The following is a 9,423-nucleotide window of genomic DNA, read 5'->3' on the forward strand; positions in this document are numbered from 1 at the left end:
CAACTACAGTTCGCTTTTTTCTCACGTTTCGGCTGCTGAAGGAGAAGGTTTTTTACACTTGATTTCATCTATTGATCGAGCTAGTGAAGAGTGCGAGGGAGTGACTACCAATGGAGTGATTTCAATATCAAGCCGGGTCTGATAAAAGTATACGTCGGATGTTTGTAAGGAACAGCTCTCTCTTTTTTTGGGACCGAGATCTATAGGGTTGCTATTGAAGCCTTGTCGGACCAATAGATGTCTAATTCAATAGATAGATTGATATACCGTGTTTACTTCAACGTATTTGAAGGTCAAACGTAAAGGTCAGGGTTGAAGGTAAGAAAAAAACCGTGATTAGTTAGATAAGTTTGTCTCGTTTATCTAAAGGCAAACAAACATATCAATCTTGTCTATAAAGTTTACTAAAGGCTATTTATGGTTCCGAGGAAATGGTGTACAATGAAGGGTGTTTTTGATAAGTCTGGCATATTTTAATTGGGATGTTCTTTGGGAAATTTTGAGTCAAAAATGTTCTATGATATCTTGAAGTCCGGGCTAGTGTTTTCATGTTAAGATTTGAGTGTTTTAGGGATATCTTGCCATCTGCCTCCCGTTGACAAAACAAAACCTAGGACCTAACTATTTAATTTCAAATATCTCTGGTCTTTCGAATAAAGGTCTACATCAATGAAAAGTTAGTTCAAATAAGGAGAGCCTAACTTCATTTTCTACCCCAAAATCTAAAGGATTAATTTGCATAAAGAAAACTTTCAATGACCTCTTTCTCAAGCAAATACTAAGGGTCAGATTTTTCCGAATTAAACCACGAACAACGTGTTCATTTGACCAGACAAAAGATTCGGACTTAAGCTAATTTTAAGAGCTTCAATTCCAGAAAGTCTCGCTTTAACATTCATAGATTATAGGAGCGTACTAAAATCTAGGCATCTATTCAAGGAATCTTTGAAATTACAACTACACACTTATCTAAAAGGGACCAGTGGACCGTAATAATTTGAAAACAGGAGCAGAGAAAGAGGGTTGTTTTGCGTATTAACATTCTTTACATCCAACCGTGCTGGCTAGCTTTGGTCTCTCAGTTTCTCTCGTAGACTGGATTATCACGGTGTGTGGGAGGAGATTCACCCACTCAAACAATAGCAATACAGAACAGCGCGAAAATAAGAAGAAACATTGTAACAAATGCGCTGGAGGGGACACGAATAAGAAAAAGTAGATAGGACTGATGAAAAAAATTGTCTTTGGAGAGAGGGAAGGACCCAACACAACTCATTTCCAACACGGAGACTCTATACGGGGTGCTGATAGGCAAAATGTACTTTTGGCGTATCCCGGTTGCCATTGCTTAAGTACCCTCTTCAACTAAGATCATGTAAAGTTTACTTTTTTCCATCGGCCAGTGCAGATAATTATTACTGGAATGGAAGGTAGGGTTAGGAATACATAAATCAAATAGGAATAATTGTGCCCATATACCTCAAATGTTAATTTGAAATGCGGGGTTTTGTGGGCTGGACTTAAGTTCTCCGTCACGAATCATAATTGTGACGTCTTTCCAACTATGATTTCATTGGTTGGTAGCAACACGAGGTCAGATGCGTGCAGCGTGACAGTATATTCGCGAGGTAAAATTGGCCATAGAGTAATGTAAGTTCTACGTACGCAAACGTCATACCCTTCTATCTCTTAGCTCAGTGTCATCCCCCTACCAGGCGCGTACAGTAGCCCCTCTTACAAAAGCGCGCCTAAAGGGAGGGATACACAGTCTACTCCCCTCTCTACCGACACTACTCTACACATAATGATTAGTCTAGCTCTTCCTATAAAATCCGCCTACCTAGATTCGTTAAGAAAATAGCTGCGCAATGATTCCAATTAGCTGTGTGTATTCCTGGTAGGGTAGGTAGTTGTTAAATCAAAAATATTTGTCCCTCCAAATACGGTTATGACTTTATAATAGATCCCACCAATCAGAGACAAAGAAGAATGGAAAAGCCCGTAACATGCACGTTTCTATTGCGTTAAAGCAGTATTTGTTTCCCCCCTTTTTATCTCCTTTCATTCGAGTCTCGCTGTTTCCACCAACCCTTTTCCTTGGCAGTCTTGCTAAGCCTTGACTAATAGAATCAGTCTTCGGGTGACACCTAGTGGTATTTTCTCTCATTACTGGTGGTAATACATCCCAAGGGAGATTTCTTTATCGTTCTCGCGACCCCTGCGCTAGGCTTAAATCGACTGATGGAGTATAGGAAAGACGCGGGGGTGTTTGTATCACCCGCTATTGTTCTGGAGAGTCAAGCCACTAGGTACACCCTAGACTGCGATATTGCATTTACAAAGAATTAATTTCCAAATCTCCCTTTTATTTCTTTTTCTTCCTCCCCCCTCACACTGTCGGTAATGGGTAAAGAAAATTAGGTCTTTTTTCATTGTTTCAAAAGTAGATTGGCGTGAAATTATGAAAAGTTTAAAACGCAAAGCGTTGGTACCATGCACCTAAAGATTGCTTTCCTGCTCGGCTAAGCTGGTTAAGACTAGTTTTAGCTTCTCCCGCGTAAACGAGGTTTGATTGATTCATGCCTTTGGAATTGCAAAATAGGTGTGCAGTAGATTAGCCCGCATGGAGAAGATAGTCTCGAAATTGGAAGAACCAATCTGTAACTTTTCTTTTCCATTTTAAAGAGCCTAAAAAGGGGTTTATACAGGGTGTTCCTCTTAAAAGGGTGATTTGATCGAAGTGCACGGGGCTCTATGGAATATTTTGAGTCCAAAATGTTCTATAACATTTTGCCATAAGATGATTAGAGAGTTTTAGGGATAATTTAAGAAATAAACTGACAGACAATGCTAGTTTGATCCGTAAAACATTCCAATCATAACCTGTGAACGGGGGCACTCGGGTCAAAATGACATAGAACTTTTTCGACTCAAAATATTCCATAGAGCCCCACTGTGCTTTGGTCCTACCAATTATTTTTTCAACGCCCTGTATTTAAAATTGGAATTTTGGGTTTATCTGCAATATTAATGAAATTATGAGCAATTAACATAACTTAAGAGTCTTCGAGTTAGGGCGCACTGTCAAGCAGATAACGTTAGGGTATAAAATTCTATTGGACAACTAATATCACCATAAGTTTATAAGATATGTTCCATAAGTATGTCACTACCCATACTTCGTAATGTTAGAGGCTTAATGAGAGCTAGTTCAAGAACGACGTGAGAATTGACTACACTCGGTTTTGCAGTCCATCATCCTCTTTAGTCTGTACTAAGCCTTTGACAGGGCCTTACTAGGCGTCGCTTTACGAGAATCTATGACGTTTCACCTACGTCACTTCATGACAGGCTCTCATTAACGAGTGACACACTTATGGAACATATCTTATAAACTTATGATATCACATGACGGATTTCCTGGTAGAGTGCAATAGAATTAAGTAATCCAACGTCCATACCCACAATTCCTTGAGATGGAATATATTGATATTTTTTCAAGATTTTTGATAACAAGGTTTTGATTCCGGAAAACACAGAAACCAGTGTGAAACTCTGATTTGTCTTTTCTTATTACATTTCATTAACAAGGATGGTACTAAACTTCGATTAATTAACTTCTGTCTACACTAATAGGGATGCAAAGGAGTCTTTGGGGGGACATAATAATGAACCCATTTTGGATAATAAAGGGTTTATAATAATAGTTTTTTATATCTTTATCTTCTTAGTAAACGGTTATAACGAGTTAGGAAACCGCCCTTATTTTCGACAAAGGAGTTTACGGGAAGCTTTTCTTATCTGACGTTTATTCTAAAGGATTAATATTTTTTGTGTGGTAATTTTTCTAGGATTATTTTTATCGTGAAAATTGCCCGAATTTTTTATGGGTGCGACCCAAAAAACTTTCATCTTATCCTTAACAAACGTAGAATGTAATTTATACTGCACTAATTCAGATGTAATATGAATTAATTACAACTGGCTTAATTATCCGCGTTATATCAATTACGCAAAGCGTTTCTAAATGATTTTGTTGTATCAAGAATTAATCTGTTTTTTAAAACTTTTAATCAAAACATAAAAATAAATCTCAGGGAAAATGCTTGTGGTGTTGCGATGATACTTTGAAATGTGGGCGGAGATTAAAACATATCCATTTTTGACGTCACATGTCCCAAGAATACTGTACTCTCTCTCTCCCACATCTTGAAGTTTCATTCTAATCAAAAGAATATAATACTTCAATTTGAGAGAAGTGTACCACAAAATGGGGTAATTGTAATATGATTCTCCCCAATATCAGAATATTTAAACCGAATCACATACGCAATAAATAATTCCCTCATCATTACTCTATTAACGCTTAACTGTTTGTCAAGGCGCATGCGCTTGTGAATTTTTGTTCCACATCAAGACAATCAAGGTTTGTGGGTTGATTGCTGAGGATTTTGTAACAAACAGTTATAAAATTCACCCGAGCACGATGCGATGCCCATCTGAAGTTTAATGAGCAGGAGAGCAAACAAAAAGAGCTCCCTGGCCTGGGAAGAATCATGTTACATAACTAAAGTATTAAGAGGGTACATAGTGTCATCCTTCTTCTATTATCCCCTTCTGTTCTTACGTAGTAGAGACGGAGAGCTAAAGATTCCGTGTATCTCTCATATTTTTTCGACATGAAAATGGAACTGAGCATTTAAGCTACTCAAGTATCCCTTTGAAAGTCCACCACAGAAATAGTTTAAACCGATGGTATGCGAAAATTTATATAGTAAACGATAAAATGTTACATTTCTGAAACATCTTGATCTTATCAACGATGAAGGTTGAAGAAAATATGAAATACAGATTTGTTTTTTTACTTCCGATATATAAAAAAACCAAATCTTGTTTCTCATTTTCAGGGAAGAAGAGTTTTATTTTTCATCGGAAACATACAGGTCTTCAGGACCTAAGGGCAAACAACAGCATGCAGCAGTCGAACTCAGTTTTTCTTCCAGCACCCGTCCCAGACTCTAGCTGAATCCCTTATGACGATGCCGTAATAAAAAAAGAAATCGAATATCCCGAATTCAGACAAAATACCAAGAACGAGATATCACCACAACACCCAAGACACGAAAGCTATTTTTATGGGAAATCCGAGGGGAAGGTCACTTCCTTGTTTAACGTCGCACCCATCAAAGGATTTATATTAAACGATTGTGTTAAATATGTCAATGTTGAGATTGATTAAATCGGTATTGGAATATACACAGGGTGTTTCTGATAAGTCTGGAATATACACAGGGTGTTTCTGATAAGTCTGGCATAAATTAAGGGGATATTCTCTGGTCAATTTGAGCGGAAATTGTTCTATGACATTTGGCCGTCCAGGCCACTGTTTTAGAGTTAAGATTCGAGTTTCGAGCTAAGATTGGTCAAAGTATTTCACGGATGACCCCTTAAATTTAATCAAGAAACTGAAAGACAATGATTTCTGATTTAAATAAGGGGTCATCCCTAAAACACTCAAATCAGAACTCGAAAACAGTGTCCCTTGTGGTAAAATGGAGATGGAAGTTTATATTTTAGACTCAAAATCGATTTCCCAAAGAACATCCCCCTAAATTTATGAAAGACTTATCAGAAATACCCTATGGGAAAGAAGACATTAAAATAAACCTAGTAAGAATATTGTGTTTCTAAACATCTTAACTCTTATCACCCCTGGATTTAAACTAATATCATTACAATAAACAATTTTAAAATAATTATCAGTTATATCTGGTTATATTAATTGCGTTCACTGTTAATGTATCTTTAACGTCCTGCTGCGGCGCTGCCTGAAACCTAGGGGAACTAAAATCATCCGTGCACTTCTGATGTTAAAGGTCTTATCTGACGCGTGGAACGTCATGTGGTACAATCAAGCCATAAACCGGGATCAATACGGGCGTTACCCTTTTTATTATGTCCACGAAAGGTCGTTACAAGATCTTCCTCACACCCATGGCACAAGCGGAACTGAAACTTACTTCCCCTTTCACAAAATATGACATACATTATTTATTTCCACCCACACACCATTATGGACATAGGCGCTGGTGGTAAATGATGGCCAGTAACATCGCCTGAACAGAAAGTCTCGCTTTTTCTACAGAAATTGGTCAAACACAAGTCCGAAGATGATATAACCAGATCCGAGGGGATAATCACTATTAAATTCCCTGTACTTTGATTACGGATTACGATTAATCCCTTTAATACACTCTAAGCTGTCACGTGTGCATTAATTACTGAGTGTTTGACCGTTCGGTCAACTGTAATTGGACGCCTAGTACCACCTGACGGTTTGTCCAATAGGGTTCTCCCAGTGCTTCTTGGAGAAGCCTAACGTGTAGTGTCCATTACAGAAACTTAATTGCTCGTATCATCTTTATTATTGAAGATCAAAACATGTTTCTAATTGAAGATCAAAACATGTTTCTAATTGATATATTCACTATTTTATACGCTCTTTTTTAATTAAGAAAGAAAATATTCTAGCCTAGAGTACATGGATAGAGAAATTTCAGAAACTATTTCAGGAAGAGAAGCTCTTAAATAAAAAACCAACAATTGGATAACTCTCGGATAACTGAAACCTTCAAACTAGTATACTTCTTAACAAACATTATGCACTCTATGTACTCATGTATCCTTAGAAGAAAAAATAATATATTTTTAAAGAAAAAATGTACTTTTTCTTTCGTGCTTGAATAGGCATGCCTAAAAATTGTAACTCATTCCCTTCCAAAACTTGAAGAATGAAAAAAAGAGCTATAGTGAACTATTTTTGGGTCTGTTTGGGGACTTGAAACGAACGTTGTCGTTGTTCCCAAAGGGTTACCATATAGGGAACCAAGGCTCTTGTCCTTCTTTCGAACGTGACTTTGGGATGGTACACTTTGGTTGAAACCTTTAAGTAAAGCCGTATTCTTCTTTGTACAGCCTCTTTTAAATTGTTTATGTACTACCGCGTCCCAGCTGGGAGATAAACGAGGACTTCGTATAACTTTAGATAGGTAAGAACTTGGAATGAGAGTAGGTTTTTCAAGTCACCGGTCGGTCTATCCACCGATATCTTTTACTTGGTTTTTATTTGTTTGTTCGACTTATAGCGAAGGACAGTAGATGAAACATACATGCGCAGAACCTCACTTCGACACGCGAATAGAACTTTCAGCTAACCAAGGCTTAAGTATAGGCCGTATAAGCCTTGCATCACAGGGGATAGGAAAACAATACGCTTTTTCGATACAGAAACGTGGTACAAGTATAGTAAGATCTAGTATATTGTAGTAATGGAAAAACCCAAGAATTCATAAACTAATTGGAATCATTGTGAAACCATTTTCTCTCGTATCTAGGCGGGTTTTGTGGGAGGAGCTAGGCTAATCATCATGTATTGCAAAATTTGCGTCACGAATAATTTATCTCCCTGCGTGTTGATCATTGCGCACGCTTCTGACCTCGCGTTGCAAGCAACGTGACAGTCATATGGGCTCACGACTTTATTGCGCATGCTCTAGCAGACGACCAACCAATGAAATCACAGTTAGAAATACGTGTGACGTAAATAAGCGCCACTGCCTAATGTTTCAAGAACCTTAAGGCAGATTGGACAGCAGGGAGGGTATTCAAAAACCCTTTGAAACTCCCTTAAATGGAATTTTTTTACAAAATTCAAAAAAGTTTAAAAATAACATGTTTTCCTAAATTTCCCAAAAGAATTAATTAGGTAACAGAAGCAGAATTTAAATTTCATTTTCCACTGCAAACTACCTTTACCTTACATAAAAAAAAAGTATTACCGAATGCGAAACAATAGACTCAGAAGAAGAAAGATCCAAATTTATTTTAAATTAAAATTTTCAGTCCGACGTTTTTCTCTCATCATTCCTTATATATGCACAAGACTTGTTTCTAAAAAAACTGCTAACAATTCAATTACTAACCTTTTTCTGGTATTTGACGGGACGTCAAGACATCTACAGGATACTCTATACTCCAAAGCACTTATTTTGGTGGGCGTACTAACATTCGAGAGATTACTTACTCTATCATATAACTATTACATCAAATCTTTGATGGTTTTGCGTAGGCACGGACAAGGCTTACGGGTACGGTATTCCTTATTCAAAACATGTCTGGTGTATAGGTAGAACTATTTTCCGACTATTTTAAATAATAAATGAATCGCAAAGGCTTACCTCACCGCCGATACCCATCATCATCATCTTGAAGATGAAACAGCTGCAATATCCGAAAAACTTTCTCTCGTACTTCACTGGCATATAAGAGCTTGGTTTGCGATGAAAAAAATAAGAGCCCAGCGATTTGGATACTTATTAAGCTTCAGTCGAAGATTATTCCTTAATTTCTTGGCAAGGCTTACCAAAAAAATTGACCCGAACCGTTAGGTTCAGTGTCATTAAACTAAATGAGGATTTCGTGTCGCTTGTAACGCCCCTCCCGCTTATTTCCCCCCTTTGCTAAATTCAACGTTGCTTGACCTTCCACCCCCTACATAAAAAGACTGCTTGTACGTGTTTCTCTTATACGATCTTTTCTACCAATTAAACTTTGTGAATTTTCGAGTGTTTTTATTAAGTTCATTAAAAAATAGGCTGAATTTTACACCAATACCACCTTTTAAGGGCAGCATAATGGCATGCATTTTCATGGTCTACTAACTTTGGCCATCACTTAGCTTTGACAGTGACTGTACTACAGCTTTGCCATTGGAATGGAAACTTTTTTACTCTTGACAATGATAGTGAACAGATGAGTGACGTTGGCGTTATTAGATGAATATTTTCGTAACGTTAATAGTGTTTAGTGACACTGATAGTGCTGTAGACTGTGCATTAATGACTTTGTTAGAGCCGTTGACAGTGCATTAGTGGCTTTATTAGTGTCGTTAACAGTGCCTTAGGGCCTGGTTAGTGCGGTTGACAGTGCCTTAGGGCCTGGTTAGTGCGGTTGACAGTGCCTTAGGGCCTGGTTAGTGCGGTTGACAGTGCCTTAGGGCCTGGTTAGTGCGGTTGACAGTGCCTTAGGGCCTGGTTAGTGCGGTTGACAGTGCCTTAGGGCCTGGTTAGTGCGGTTGACAGTGCTTTAGGGCCTGGTTAGTGCGGTTGACAGTGCCTTAGGGCCTGGTTAGTGCGGTTGACAGTGCCTTAGGGCCTGGTTAGTGCGGTTGACAGTGCCTTAGGGCCTGGTTAGTGCGGTTGACAGTGCCTTAGGGCTTGGTTAGTGCGGTTCACAATGCCTTAGGGCCTGGTTAGTGCGGTTGACAGTGCCTTAGGGCCTGGTTAGTGCGGTTGACAGTGCCTTAGGGCCTGGTTAGTGCGGTTGACAGTGCCTTAGGGCCTGGTTAGTGCGGTTGACAGTGCC

At 38.4% G+C, this 9,423-nt stretch overlaps 1 protein-coding gene across 2 annotated transcripts in view; it reads right to left on the bottom strand.

Annotated features, from left to right (window-relative positions):
• Positions 1–8,424, bottom strand: part of LOC149702776 (uncharacterized) — a 39,038-nt gene extending 30,614 nt beyond the window's left edge. The window contains exon 1 of one of the 2 annotated variants that reach the window (XM_089866692.1): positions 8,238–8,424. The gene's annotated coding sequence lies outside the window, so the exon portion shown is untranslated. Of the gene's footprint in view, positions 1–7,982; positions 8,218–8,237 lie in introns of those variants that run through there. The other variant, XM_089866691.1, reaches the window with a different exon arrangement.
• Positions 8,425–9,423: the final 999 nt, after the last annotated feature.

This window comes from Phalangium opilio, unplaced genomic scaffold (assembly GCF_054372755.1).
Source record: "Phalangium opilio isolate 3A_F unplaced genomic scaffold, DU_Popi_V2 ptg000017l_1, whole genome shotgun sequence".
In the NCBI taxonomy this organism is placed as follows: Eukaryota; Metazoa; Arthropoda; class Arachnida; order Opiliones; family Phalangiidae; genus Phalangium; species Phalangium opilio.